Genomic DNA, 15,427 nt, shown 5'->3' with positions numbered 1-15,427 from the left:
TCTCTTTTTGCAGTGTGCTTGAAGTTGGCCTCTACTGACAATGCGTACTTGCCCTGGACTTCCCGGCCGCCCTTGTGTGACTTTTATGTCGGCGGTCGACACCAATCCCCACACCTTATGTCCTCACTGTAGGGGCCAGCGGTGTGATAGTGATAATGTATGTATTGAATGTAGGTAGTGGTCTACCTCCCAGTGGGAGAGGTTTGCCCGGCGCCGGAAGAAGAAGGCCAAAAGGGATCTTTCTCCTTCAGAGGCTTCTCTGAAGAAAGAAAATTCCAGGACTTCTTCCGTTGCCCTTTCCTCTTCCGAAGCTCCCCCTCGAGCGGTCTTTTCCGAGAGGCCGGCGAGTGGTAGCCTAGACCGCTGTGCTGTTGACCGATCTCAGGGTGCGGGAGAGGTAGTTACCTCCCATAGCGAGGCGGCTGCCCCTCCTCCCCCGGAGGAGGGTTTAATGTCTAATGATTTGTTTCAGCTTTGGGCTTCCTTGGGGCTGGATGGTTCGCCCTCCAAGGAAGCCCTGTTTGACATGATCAAACTGGGTGCAGCCGTCAAACAATCGACAACTACAGCAGGGATAGATCCTCTGTCTGTGGTTGACATTGTTGTGACGGAGTCATCTCGTGGGTCAAGTTAAATTCCCGTTCCTGTGGCTGAGGTAGCTGACGGCTTAGATTCCCCCTCCGAACACCCTTCGAGGGAGGATCTAAGTCCCACGGTCTCTCCTGCCGGTGATTCTCCCCCTCGGGGGAGTTCACTTACAGAGACTCCTCTTCGGAGGCCCCTTGATGGTCAGCTTGCTGATCCCACGGCCCCTCGTGGGCGTATAAGGCGGAAGGCTCATCTTCCCCTTCGCCGTAGAGGCCTTCCTTCCCCTTACAAGGGGGTTAAGAGGCGCCTCTTCGGCTCGTCGTCACCACAGTCTTTTGCGAAGGAGACGACTCACCGTTCACCGATCCTGCCAGCTACCACCCTAGACCTCTCCGGGGATTGTTCGCGATCACCTTCGGATGATGGTCGCCCTTCGGGACACAGTGACCAGTCTCCCAGACCTTCAACATCTAATGTTCCTGTTGCGCGTGACGCGCCACCTGATCTTGCCGCTGCGCAGTCTCCGGGGCTGAAGGGTCTTGAGTGCAAAACCGCTCCTCTCGCCCTCAAGCGCCAGGTTCGTCCTGTGCGCTCTCCTGCTGCTGTCGCTGCTGTGCCTGACGTTGCCGCTGTTCTTGACTTAGCGCCACGGCGCTCACCCTCACGCGTTCGCGCCACCGTTCCTGCCACGCGCCAGGGTTCTCCTGCGCGCCCACGCCCTTCTGCGCCCCGGCGCCCTCCAGTTCCTGTTACCGCGCCAGCGCTCACCTGGGCACGCGCCCGCCGGCGCCCCAGCGTCCCCCGGTTTCTGCCTCGTCGCGCGCAGTCCGGGAGGCTCCTTCACTGGCGCACAGGCGCCCACAGGTTCCTCCAGACAAGCTGCGCCCGTCTGGAGAGACACGCGACATGCACTCACGCGCGGTTCCAGATCCAGCGCTTACCAACGCGCTTCAACATCTCATTTTCTACAAGATGTGACCCACAGGAACATGGACACGCTCTCCATTGTCCCTGTGGTGGCGTCACAATAAATGGTTTATAATGCCGTGAGCTCTTGATGGACAAGTAGCAGAGGATAAGCCTAGGATGATTGACAGAGATTGACTGGCTCTTTCTTTCTTTCATCTCCTCCTCCCCCTCCTTACAGGGCAACAGCTCCTACGATGATCTGCAAAGCTGACCTCCAGTGACTGCCGGTATAATCTTTTCCCTTGTGTAACTTGGTATAGATAGATATAATTCTTGTTGTTGCGTCCTCATACGCCCTGGCGAGGTGGGATTGGGTAACGTCTCTGGTTACTTCTAAGATTCCTACGTTTCTGAGAATGCTTTCCCTAGACTAGTCACGCTGTTAGCATTACACATTCACCAAAATTGCTCAGGCCGCTAACCGTGCTTTGCATGTCTAGGTTAGCGAGGTGTCAGGGTTTCTCTTTATTACGTGCAGAGCATGTACGGGAAAACCCTGGGTCAAAGATCAGCTAGTTGGTCCAGACTTCCACCCTCCTAAGGGGTGAGTCATCCCTATTAAATAGTGTAAGATCTGTACGAGTGTCAGAACAATTGACAAATTTAGAAGTAATTTGTATATTTCTTAACCTGGAGCTTTTTATACAAATTGGCCCGCCATCACCTATCCCCGAGAAGTCCTGCCTGCAATAAAAAGTTACCAGAGTACACAGGTGTGCGTGTGTGTGTGTGTGTGTGTGCTGGGTGGACGGGTACTCCGGCTACCCCTCCTACCCCCTCTCCCGCTAACTAGTGGTAGGGTAGTTCCACCTCGCTAAAAGTCGTCTGGCTAATTTCATCTTCGCTGAAACGATAATCCATATCAAATAAATTTAGCATCAGGTCTGTATAAGATAGGAAAAATACAAATTATTTCTAAATTTTTCTTATGAAACGAATGAATTTCTATGAGAAGTTCTCCTTGGAAATTAATATTATGGGAAATTAATATTCTTGGAAATTAATTATTCATGTGATTATAGTTTTGTTACCAGCTTACAGTAATTAGTTTGAAACATTGCTACTGGTTACATAGATCAGGAACTGTAGTTCCAAGCGGGGAATGCATAGTAATATGTGGACCTCAAAAGTATGACTCTTCATATTCTGAGTCTTATTACCTAATATTGATAAAGTGTCGATAAATCATCAATGACCCACTTGATTATTCATTAGCTCTAACTGCATTTAAAAAATTGTTAAACATGCCAAGTGAAAAGCTTATGATCACTAATTGATAGGTTCATTTCAGGGAATGTCCATGGGATATGCAACAACCACTTGCATAGCTAATTGAAAAAAGGTAATGTTTTTGTCATATTACAAGCCTTTTTTTGTTTCTTAAAGTGATGACACTGTTTCATACTTCTGAATTACCATGAGTGACAGATCCACCAAGACCTCTGATCATAATGCATTATTGAGAATTCTTTTTACTGAAAACAGTGTTTTTAGAATGATTTTCCTTGCAGGGGTGTGTTGCTGATACTAAAGGTCATGGGATAGAGCACTTTGTTCTTTAGCAGCTGGACCATTTGGTTATAGGTATGTGTTCTACTTGCTTGATTGGTTGGTTTTATTTATGGTGGCACTTAAAGTGGAAGAGCCTTCCCAAAAGCACCAGCACAGAACATTTGATGTGTTGGCTGTCAGTTGGAATTAAAATACCCTTGGTTCCGTAACTGAAATACAAACCACGCTATTTACATCGGGTAATTACTTCGGCGTAGCTGAATGACGAGCCATAAAAGTTTTAACGAGGGTTTACTACCCCGCCGCTAGTTAGCGTCCCCCGGTTCCTGCCTCATCGCGCGCAGTCCGGGAGGCTCCTTCGCTGGCGCACAGGCACCCACGGGTTCCTCCGGATTCGCTGTGCCCGTCTGGAGAGACGAGCGACACGTGCTCACGCGCGGTTCCAGATCCAGCGCTCACGCGCTCACCAACACACCAGCGCGCTTCAGCATCTCACTTTCTACAAGATGTGACCCACAGGAACATGGACTCGCTCTCCATTGTCCCTGTGGTGGCTTCACAATAAATGGTTTATAATGCCGTGAGCTCTTGATGGACAAGTAGCAGAGGATAAGCCTAGGATGATTGACAGAGATTGACTGGCTCTTTCTTTCTTTCATCTCCTCCCCCCCTCCTTACAGGGCAACAGCTCCTGCAATGCTCTGCAAAGCTGACCTCCAGTGTCTGCTGGTATAATCTTTTACCTTGTGTAACTTGGTATACAGTACCTGTAGATAGATATACTTGTTGCGTCCTCATACGCCCTGGCGAGGTGGGATTGGGTAACGTCTCTGGTTACTTCTAAGATAATTACGTTTCTGAGAATGCTTTCTCTAGACTAGTCACGCTGTTAGCATCACACATTCACCAAAATTGCTCAGGCCGCTAACCGTGCTTTGCATGTCTAGGTTAGCGAGGTGTCAGGGTTTCTCTTTATTACGTGCAGAGCATGTACGGGAAAAACCCTGGGTCAAAGATCAGCCAGTTGGTCCAGACTTCCACCCTCCTAAGGGGTGAGTCATCCCTATTAAATAGCGTAAGATCTGTACGTGTGTCGGAACAAATGACAAATTTAGAAGTAATTTGTATTTTTCTTAAGCTGGAGCTTTTTATACAAATTGCCCTGCCATCACCTATCCCCTAAGAAGTCCTGCCTGCAATAAAGAGTTACCAGACTACACAGGTGTGTGTGTGTGTGTGCTGGGTGGCCAGCTATTTCGGCTACCCCTCCTACCCCCTCTCCCGCTAACTAGTGGTAGTGTAACTCCACCTCGCTAAAAGTCGTCTGGCTAGTTTCATCTTCGCTGAAATGATAATCCATATCAAATAGCATCAGGTCTGTATACGTTAGGAAAAATACAAATTATTTCTAAATTTGTCATATGAAAAGAATGAATTTGTATGAGAAGTTCTTGGAAATTAATATTCTTGGAAATTAATCATTCATGTGATTATAGTTTTGTTACCAGCATATAATAATTAGTTTGAAACATTGCTACTGGTTACATGGATCAGGAACTGTAGTGCCAAGTGGCGAATGCGTAGTAGTAAGTAGACCTCAAAAGTATGAGTCTTCATATTCTAAGTCTTTTTACTTAATTTTGATAATGTGACAATAAATCATAAATGACCCGCTTGATTATTCATTAGCTCTAACTGCATTTAAAAAATTGTTAAACATGCCAAGTGAAAAGTTTATGATCACTAATTGAAAGGTTCATTTCAGGAAATTTCCATGAGATATGCAACAACCACTTGCATAGCTAATTGAAGAAAGGTAAGATTTTTGTCAAAATACAAGTTTTTTTTTTTTTTGTTTTTTCTTAAAGTGATGACACTGTTTCATACTTCATGAATTACCATGAGTGACAGATCCACCAAGACCTCTGATCATATTGCATTATTGAGAATTCTTTTTACTGAAAACTGTGTTTTTAGAAGGATTTTCCTTGCAGGGGTGTGTTGCAGATACTAAAGGTCATGGGATAGACCACTCTGTTCTTTAGCAGCCAGACCATTTGGTTATAGGTATGTGTTCTACTTGCTTGATTGGTTGGTTTTACTTATGGTGGCACTTAAAGTGGAAGACCCTTCCCAAAAGCACCAGCACAGAACATTTGATGTGTTGGCTGTCAGTTGGAATTAAAATACCCTTTGTTCCGTAACTGAAATACAAACCACGCTATTTACATCGGGTAATTACTTCGGCGTAACTGAATGACGAGCCATAAAAGTTTTAACGAGGGTTTACTACCCCGCCGCTAGTTAACGGGGGGTAGGGAGGGGTAGCTAGCTACCCCCCTCCTCACACACGATGGTGAATGCTTCACTTTACTTTTGGCTTGGGAAGAGAATAGACCTGTCTGCGCTCTCCCTCGCTTTGGCTGCCATATTGATCTGTTTTTGCTTTTTCTCTTTTGCAGTGTGCTTGAAGTTGGCCTCTACTGACAATGCGTACTTGCCCTGGACTTCCCGGCCGCCCTTGTGGGACCTTTATGTCGGCGGTCGACACCGATCCCCACACCTTATGTCCTCACTCTAGGGGCCAGCGGTATGATAGTGATAATGTATGTATTGAATGTAGGGAGTGGTCTACCTCCCAGTGGGAGAGGTTTGCCCGGCGCCGGAAGAAGGCGGCCAAAAGGGATCTTTCTCCTTCAAAAGCTTCTCTGAAGAGAGAAAATTCCAGGACTACTTCTTCCGTTGCCCTTTCCTCCTCCGAAGCTCCCCCTTGAGCGGTCTCTTCCGAGAGGCCGGCAAGTGGTAGCATAGACCGCTGTGCTGTTAACCGATCCCGGGGTGCGGGAGAGGTAGTTGCCTCCCATAGCAAGGCGGCTGCCCCTCCTCCACCCGAAGGAGGATTTAATGTCTAATCATGATTTGTTTCAGCTTTGGGCTTCCTTGGGGCTGCAGGGTTCGCCCTCCAAGGAAGCCCTGTTTGACATGATCAAACTGGGTGCAGCCGTCAAACAATCGACAACTACAGCAGGGATAGATCCTCTGTCTGTGGTTGACGTTGTTGTGACGGAGTCATCTCGTGGGTCAAGTCAAACCCCCGTTCCTGTGGCTGAGGTAGCTGACGACTTAGATTCCCCCTCCAAACACCCTTCGAGGGAGGATCCAAGTCCCTCGGTCTCTCCTGCCGGTGATTTTCTCCCTCTGGGGAGTTCACTTACAGAGACTCCTCTTCGGAGGCCCCTTGATGGTCAGCTTGCTGATCCCACGGCCCCTCGTGGGCGTGTAAGGGGGAAGGCTCGTCCTCCCCATCGCCGTAGAGGCCTTCCTTCCCCTTACAAGGGGGTTAAGAGGCGCCTCTTTGGCTCGTCGTCACCACAGTCCTCTGCGGAGGAGACGACTCGCCGTTCACCGATCTTGCCAGCTACCACCCTAGACCTCTCCGGGGATCGTTCGCGATCACCTTCGGATGATGGTCGTCCTTCGGGACACAGTGACCAGTCTCCCAGACCTTCACCATCTAATGTTCCTGTTGCGCGTGACGTGCCACCTGATCCTTCCGCTGCGCAGTCTCCGGGCCCTTCGGGGCTGAAGGGTCTTAAGCGCAAAACCGCGCCTCTTGCCCTCAAGTGCCAGGTTCTTCCTCTGCACTCTCCTGCTGCTGTCGCTGCTGTGCCTGACGTTGGCGCTGTTCCTGATTTAGCGCCACGGCGCTCACCCTGGTGCGTTCGCGCCACCGTTCCTGCCACGTGCCAGGGTTCCCCTGCGTGCCCACGCCCTTCTGCGCCCTGGCGCCCTCCAGCAGTTCCTGTTACAGCGCGCCAGCGCTCACCTGCGCACACGCGCCCACCGGTGCCCCAGCGGCCACCTGCGCTCACGCGCCCACCGGCGCCCCAGCGTCCCCCGGTTCCTGCCTCGTTGCGCGCAGTCAGGGGGGCTCCTTCGCTGGCGCACAGGCCCCCACAGGTTCCTCTGGACTCGCTGCGCCCGTCTGGAGAGACACGCGACGCACGCCGTTCCAGATCCAGCGGTCACGCACGGTTCCAGATCCAGCGCTCATGCGCTCACCAACACGCCAACGCGATTCAACATCTCATTTTCTATAAGATGTGACCCACTGGAACATGGACACGCTCTCCATTGTCCCTGTGGTGGCTACACAATAAATAGTTTATAATACCGTGAGCTCTTGATGGACAAGTAGCAGATGGTGAGGGCAGAGTTAACCAATGATAAGCCTAGGATGATTGGCAAAGATTGACTGGATCTTTCTTTCATCTCCCCCCTCTTACAGGGCAACAGCTCCTACAATGCTCTGCAAAGCTGACCTCCAGTTTCTGCTGGTATAATCTTTTCCCTTGTGTAACTTTGTATAGATAGATATACTTGTTGCGTCCTCATACGCCCTGGCGAGGTGGGATTGGGTAACGTCTCTGGTTACTTCTAAGATTCCTACATTTCTGAGAATGCTTTCCCTAGACTAGTCACGCTGTTAGCGTTACACATTCACCAAAATTGCCCTGGCCGCTAACCGTGCTTTGCATGTCCAGTTTATTACAGGTGGAGGAGGTACGGGAAAACCCTGGGTCAAAGACCAGCCAGTTGGTCCAGACTTCCACCCTCCTAAGGGATGAGTCATCCCTATTAAATAGCGAAAGATCTGTATGAGTGTCAGAACAAATGACAAATTTAGAAGTAATTTGTATTTTTCTTAACCTGGAGCTTTTTATACAAATTGGCCCGCCATCACCTATCCCCCGAGAAGTCCTGTCTGCAATAAAAAGTTACCAGACTACACAGGTGTGTGTTTGTGTGCTGGGTGGCCGGGTACTCCGGCTACCCTTCCTACCCCCTTTACTACACAGTATTCTAGAAGTTTTATTCCTGCTGTTACCAAGTTGTGGAATGATCTTCCTAATCGGTTAGTTGAATCAGTAGAACTTCAAAAGTTCTTTGTTGGAGCAAATGCTTTTATGTTGACCAGGCTGACATAAGTCTTTTTATAGTTTATATATGACATATCTGTTTTTGACATTGTTAATAGTTTATATAGGACATATCTGTTTTGACGCTGTTACTGTTTTTAGAATATATTAATTTATTCTAATCATTTATTTATTTCCTTATTTCCTTTCCTCACTGGGCTATTTTTCCCTGTTGGAGCCCTTGGGCTTATAGCATCTTGCTTTTCCAACTAGTGTTGTAGCTTGGTTAGTAATAATGATGATAATAATAATAACTAGTGGTAGTGTAGTTCCACCTCGCTAAAAGTCGTGTGGTTAGTTTCATCTTCGATGAAACGATAATCCATATCAAATAGCATCAGGTCTGTATACTGTACGTTAGGAAAAATACAAATTATTTCTAAATTTGTCATATGAAACGAATGAATTTGTATGAGAAGTTCTCCTTGGAAATTAATAGGAAATTAAATATTCTTATAAATTAAGTATTCATGTGATTATAGTTTTGTTACCAGCATACAGTAATTATTTTGAAACATTGCTACTGGTTACATGGATCAGGAACTGTAGTTCCAAGTGGGGAATGTATAGTAGTATGTGGCAATCAAAAGTATGAGTCTTCATATTCTGAGTCTTATTACCTAATTTTGATGAAGTGACGATAAATCATAAATGACCCACTTGATTATTCATTAGCTCTAACTGCATTTAAAGAATTGTTAAACATGCCAAGTGAAAAGTTTATGATCACTAATTGATAGGTTCATTTCAGGGAATGTCCATGGGATATGCAACAACCACTTGCATAGCTAATTGAAGAAAGGTAAGTTTTTGTCAAATTACAAGCTTTTTTTTATTTTTTCTTAAAGTGATGACACTGTTTCATACTTCATGAATTACCATGAGTGACAGATCCACCAAGACCTCTGATCATATTGCATTATTGAGAATTCTTTTTACTGAAAACTTTGTTTTTTAGAATTATTTTCCTTGCAGGGGTGTATTGCAGATACTAAAGGTCGTGAGATAGAGCACTTTGTTCTTTTGCAGCTGGACCATTTGGTTATAGGTATGTGTTCTACTTGCTTGATTGGTTGGTTTTACTTATGGTGGCATTTAAAGTGGAAGAGCCTTCCCAAAAGCACCAGCACAGAACATTTGCTGTGTTGGCTGTCAGGTGGAATTAAAATACCCTTTGTTCCGTAACTGAAATACAAACCACGCTATTTACATGGGGTAATTACTTCGGCGTAGCTGAATGACGAGCCATAAAAGTTTTAACGAGGGTTTACTACCCCGCCGCTAGTTAGCGGGCGCTAGGGAGGGGTAGCTAGCTACCCCCCCTCACACACACCGGTGAATGCTTCACTTTACTTTTGGCTCGGGAAGAGAACAGACCTGTCTGCGCTCTCCCTCGCTTTGACTGCCATATTAATCTGTTTTTGCTTTTTCTCTTTTGCAGTGTGCTTGAAGTTGGCCTCTACTGACAATGCGTACTTGCCCTGGACTTCCCGGCCACCCTTGTGGGACCTTTATGTCGGCGGTCGACACCGATCCCCACACCTTATGTCCTCACTGTAGGGGCCAGCAGTGTGATAGTGATAATGTATGTATTGAATGTATGGAGTGGTCTACCTTCCAGTGGGAAAGGTTTGCCCGGTGCTGGAAGAAGAAGGCCAAAAGGGATCTTTCTCCTTCAGAGGCTTCTCTGAAGAGAGAAAATTCCAGGACTACTTCTAACGTTGCCCTTTCCTCCTCCGAAGCTCCCCCACGAGTGGTCTCTTCCGAGAGGCCGGCGAGTGGTAGCGTAGACCGCTGTGCTGTTGACCGATCCCGGGGTGCGGGAGAGGTAGTTGCCTCCCATAGCGAGGTGGCTGCCCCTCCTCCCCTGGAGGAGGATTTAATGTCTAATCATGATTTGTTTCAGCTTAGGGCTTCCTTGGGGCTGCAGGGTTCACCCTCCAAGGAAGCCCTGTTTGACATGATCAAACTGGGTGCAGCCGTCAAACAATCGCCAACTACAGCAGGGATAGATCCTCTGTCTGTGGTTGACGACGTTGTGACGGAGTCATCTCGTGGGTCAAGTCAAACCCCCGTTCCTGCGGCTGAGGTAGCTGACGGCTTAGATTCCCCCTCCAAACACCCTTCGAGGGAGGATCTAAGTCTCTCCTGCTGGTGATTCTCCCCCTCGGGGGAGTTCACTTACAGAGACTCCTCTTCGAAGGCCCCTTGATGGTCAGCTTGCTGATCCCACAGCCCCTCGTGGGCGTATAAGGCGGAAGGCTTGTCCTCCCCTTCACTGTAGAGGCCTTCCTTCCCCTTACAAGGGGGTTAAGAGGCGCGTCTTCGGCTCGTCGTCACCACCGTCCTCTGCGGAGGAGACGACTCGCCGTTCACCGATCTTGCCAGCTACCACCCTAGACCTCTCCGGGGATCGTTCGCGATCACCTTCGGATGATGGTCATCCTTCGGGACACAGTGACCAGTCTCCCAGACCTTCAACATCTAATGTTCCTGTTGCTCGTGACGCGCCACCTGATCCTGCCGCTGCGCAGTCTCCGGGCCCTTCGGGGCTGAAGGGTCTTGAGCGCAAAACCGCGCCTCTTGCCCTCAAGTGCCAGGTTCTTCCTGTGCGCTCTCCTGCTGCTGTCGCTGCTGTGCCTGATGTTGTCGCTGTTCCTGACTTAGCGCCACGGCGCTCACCCTCGCACGTTTGCGCCACCGTTCCTGCCACGCGCCAGGGTTCCCCTGCGCGCCCACGCCCTTCTGCGCCCTGGCGCCCTCCAGCAGTTCCTGTTACAGCTCGCCAGCACTCACCTGTGCACACAGGCCCACCGGTGCCCCAGTGGCCACCTGCGCCCACCGGCGCCCCAGCGGCCACCTGCGCCCCCCAGCGTCCCCGGTTCCTGTCTCGTCGCGCGCAATCCGGGAGGCTCCTTCGCTGGCGCACAGGCGCCCACAGGTTCCTCCGGACTCGCTGCGCCCGTCTGGAGAGACACGCGCTCACTCGAGGTTCTAGATCCAGCGCTCACCAACACACCAACGGGCTTAAACATCTCATTTTCTACAAGATGTGACCCACAGGAACATGGACTCGCTCTCCATTGTCCCTGTGGTGGCTTCACAATAAATGGTTTATAATGCCGTGAGCTCTTGATGGACAAGTAGCAGAGGATAAGCCTAGGATGATTGACAGAGATTGACTGGCTCTTTCTTTCTTTCATCTCCCCTCCCCCCCCCCCTCCCTACAGGGCAACAGCTCCTACGATGCTTTGCAAAGCTGACCTCCAGTGTCTGCCGGTATAATCTTTTCCCTTGTGTAACTTGGTATAGATACTGTAGATATACTTGATGCGTCCTCATACGCCCTGAGGAGGTGGGATTGGGTAACGTCTCGGGTTACTTCTAAGATTCCTACGTTTCTGAGAATGCTTTCCCTAGACTAGTCACGCTGTTAGCATAACACATTCACCAAAATTGCTCAGGCCGCTAACCGTGCTTTGCATGTCTAGTTTAGCGAGGTGTCAGGATTTCCCTTAATTACGTGAGGAGCATGTACGGGAAAACCCTGGGTCAAAGATCAGCCAGTTGGTCCAGACTTCCACCCTCCTAAGGGGTGAGTCATCCCTATTAAATAGCGTAAGATCTGTACGTGTGTCGGAACAAATGACAAATTTAGAAGTAATTTGTATTTTTCTTAAGCTGGAGCTTTTTATACAAATTGGCCCTCCATCACCTATCCCCCAAGAAGTCCTGCCTGCAATAAAGAGTTACCAGACTACACAGGTGTGTGTGTGTGTGTGTGTGCTGGGTGGCCAGCTATTTCGGCTACCCCTCCTACCCCCTCTCCCGCTAACTAGTGGTAGTGTAACTCCACCTCGCTAAAAGTCTTCTGGCTAGTTTCATCTTCGCTGAAATGATAATCCATATCAAATAGCATCAGGTCTGTATACGTTAGGAAAAATACAAATTATTTCTAAATTTGTCATATGAAAAGAATGAATTTGTATGAGAAGTTCTTGGAAATTAATATTCTTGGAAATTAATCATTCATGTGATTATAGTTTTGTTACCAGCATATAGTAATTAGTTTGAAACATTGCTACTGGTTACATGGATCAGGAACTGTAGTGCCAAGTGGCGAATGCGTAGTAGTAAGTAGACCTCAAAAGTATGAGTCTTCATATTCTAAGTCTTTTTACTTAATTTTGATAATGTGACAATAAATCATAAATGACCCGCTTGATTATTCATTAGCTCTAACTGCATTTGAAAAATTGTTAAACATGCCAAGTAAAAAGCTTATGATCACTAATTGATAGGTTCATTTCAGGGAATGTCCATGGGATATGCAACAACCACTTGCATAGCTAATTGAAGAAAGGTAAGTTTTTTGTCAAATTACAAGCTTTTTTTATTTTTTCTTAAAGTGATGACACTTTCATACTTCATGAATTACCATGAGTGACAGATCCACCAAGACCTCTGATCATATTGCATTATTGAGAATTCTTTTTACTGAAAACTGTGTTTTTAGAAGGATTTTCCTTGCAGGAGTGTGTTGCAGATACTAAGGGCATGGGATAGAGCCCTTTGTTCTTTTGCAGCTGGACCATGTGGTTATAGGTATGTGTTCTACTTGCTTGATTGGTTGGTTTTACTTATTATTGTTATTATTTTTATTATTATTATTATTATTATTATTATTATTATTATTATTATTACTTGCTAAGCTACAACCCTAGTTGGAAAAGCAGGATGCTATAAGCCCAGGGGCTCCAACAGGGAAAATAGCTCAGTGAGAAATGGAAACAGGGAAAAATAAAGTATTTTAAGAAGAGCAACAACATTAGAATAAATATCACACTATAAACTATAAAAACTTTAACAAAAAAAGAGGAAGAGATATAAGATATAAGATAGAAGAACAGTGTGCCCGAGTGTACCCTCAAGCAAGAGAACTCTAACCCAAGACATTGGAAGACCATGGTACAGAGGCTATGGCACTACCCAAGATTAGAGAACAATGTTTTGATTTTGGAGTGTCCTCCTAGAAGAGCTGCTTACCATAGCTAAAGAGTCTCTTCTCCCTTACAAAGAGGAAAGTGGCCACTGAACAATTACAGTGCAGTAAGAATAATTATTTGGTAATTTCAATGTTGTCAGGTGTATGAGGACAGAGGAGAATATGTAAAGAATAGGCCAGACTATTCGGTTTGTGAGTTTATAGGCAAACGGAAAATGAACCGTGACCCGAGAGAAGGATCCAATGTAGTACTATCTGGCCAGTCATAAGACCCCATAACTCTCTAGTGGTAGTATCTCAACAGGTGGCATTTAAAGTGGAAGAGCCTTCCCAAAAGCACCAGCACAGAACATTTGCTGTGTTGGCTGTCAGTTGGAATTAAAATACCCTTTGTTCCGTAACTGAAATACAAACCACGCTATTTACATGGGGTAATTACTTCGGCGTAGCTGAATGATGAGCCATAAAAGTTTTAACGAGGGTTTACTACCCCGCCGCTGGTTAGCGGGGGGTAGGGAGCGGTAGCTAGCTACCCCCCCTCACACTCACACACCGGTGAATGCTTCACGTTACTTTTGGCTCGGGAAGAGAACAGACCTGTCTGCGCTCTCCCTCGCTTTGACTGCCATATTAATCTGTTTTTGCTTTTTCTCTTTTGCAGTGTGCTTGAAGTTGGCCTCTACTGATAATGCGTACTTGCCCTGGACTTCCCGGCCGCCCTTGTGGGACCTTTATGTCGGCGGTCGACACCGATCCCCACACCTTATGTCCTCACTGTAGGGGCCAGCGGTGTGATAGTGATAATGTATGTATTGAATATAGGGAGTGGTCTACCTCCCAGTGGGAGAGGTTTGCCCGGCGCCGGAAGAAGAAGGCCAAAAGGGATCTTTCTCCTTCAGAGGCTTCTCTGAAGAGAGAAAATTCTAGGACTTCTTCTTCCGTTGCCCTTTCCTCCTCCGAAGCTTCCCCTCGAGCGGTCTCTTCCGAGAGGTCGGCGAGTGGTAGCGTAGACCGCTGTGCTGTTGACCGATCCCGGGGTGCGGGAGAGGTAGTTACCTCCCATAGCGAGGCTGCTGCCCTTCCTCCACCGGAGGAGGATTTAATGTCTAATCATGATTTGTTTCAGCTTTGGGCTTCCTTGGGGCTGCAGGGTTTGCCCTCCAAGGAAGCCCTGTTTGGCATAATCAAACTGGGTGCAGCCGTCAAACAATCGCCAACTACAGCAGGGATAGATCCTCTGTCTCTGGTTGACGTTGTTGTAACAGAGTCATCTCGTGGGTCAAGTCAAACCCCCGTTCCTGCGGCTGAGGTAGCTGACTGCTTAGATTCCCCCTCCGAACACCCTTCGAGGGAGGATCTAAGTCCCACGGTCTCCTGCCGGTGATTCTCCCCCTCGGGGGAGTTCACTTACAGAGACTCCTCTTCGGAAGCCCTTGATGGTCAGCTTGCTGATCCCACGGCCCCTCGTGGGCGTATAAGGCGGAAGGCTCGTCCTCCCCTTCGCCGTAGAGGCCTTCCTTCCCCTTCCGATCCTGCCAGGTACCACCCTAGACCTCTCCAGGGATTGTTCGCGATCACCTTCGGATGATGGTCGTCCTTCGGGACACAGTGACTACCACTCTCCCAGACCTTCAACATCTAATGTTCTTGTTGCGCGTGACGCGCCACCTGATCCTGCCGCTGCGCAGTCTCCGGGCCCTACGGGGCTGAAGGGTCTTGAGCGCAAAATCGCGCCTCTCGCCCTCAAGTGCCAGGTTCTTCCTGTGCGCTCTCCTGCTGCTGTCGCTGCTGTGCCTGACGTTGCCGCTGTTCCTGACTTAGCGCCACGGTGCTCACCCTCGCGCGTTCGCGCCACCGTTCCTGCCACGCGCCAGGCTTCCCCTGCGCGCCTACGCCCTTCTGCACCCCGGTGCCCTCCAGCAGTTCCTGTTACAGCGTGCCAGCGCTCACCTGCGCACACGCGCCCACCGGTGCCCCAGCGTCCCCCGGTTCCTGCCTCGTCGCGCGCAGTCCTGGAGGCTCCTTCGCTGGCGCACAGGCGCCCACAGGTTCCTCCGGACTCGCTGCGTCCGTCTGGAGAGACACGTGCGGTTCCAGATCCAGCGCTCACGCGCTCACCAACACACAAACGCGCTTCAACATCTCATTTTCTACAAGATGTGACCCACTGGAACATGGACACGCTCTCCATTATCCCTGTGGTGGCTTCACAATAAATGGTTTATAATGCCGTGAGCTCTTGATGGACAAGTAGCAGAGGATAATCCTAGGATGATTGACAGAGATTGACTGGCTCTTTCTTTCTTTCATCTCCTCCCCCCCTCCTTACAGGGCAACAGCTCCTACGATGCTCTGCAAAGCTGACCTCCAGTGT

General features: G+C 48.5%; 1 long non-coding RNA gene across 2 annotated transcripts in view; it reads left to right on the top strand.

Annotated features, from left to right (window-relative positions):
- LOC137636126 (uncharacterized) overlaps positions 1-15,427 on the top strand; it is a 50,724-nt gene that overhangs the window by 15,762 nt on the left and 19,535 nt on the right. For both annotated transcript variants that reach the window (XR_011042951.1, XR_011042950.1), the window contains 5 exons: positions 2,849-2,899; positions 3,069-3,141; positions 8,800-8,850; positions 9,024-9,096; positions 12,361-12,411. This is a non-coding gene — a long non-coding RNA (uncharacterized lncRNA). The remainder of the gene's footprint in view (positions 1-2,848; positions 2,900-3,068; positions 3,142-8,799; positions 8,851-9,023; positions 9,097-12,360; positions 12,412-15,427) is intronic.

Source organism: Palaemon carinicauda, unplaced genomic scaffold, assembly GCF_036898095.1.
Source record: "Palaemon carinicauda isolate YSFRI2023 unplaced genomic scaffold, ASM3689809v2 scaffold235, whole genome shotgun sequence".
NCBI classification, from domain to species: domain Eukaryota; kingdom Metazoa; phylum Arthropoda; class Malacostraca; order Decapoda; family Palaemonidae; genus Palaemon; species Palaemon carinicauda.
This window is presented reverse-complemented; position numbering and strand designations above follow the sequence as displayed.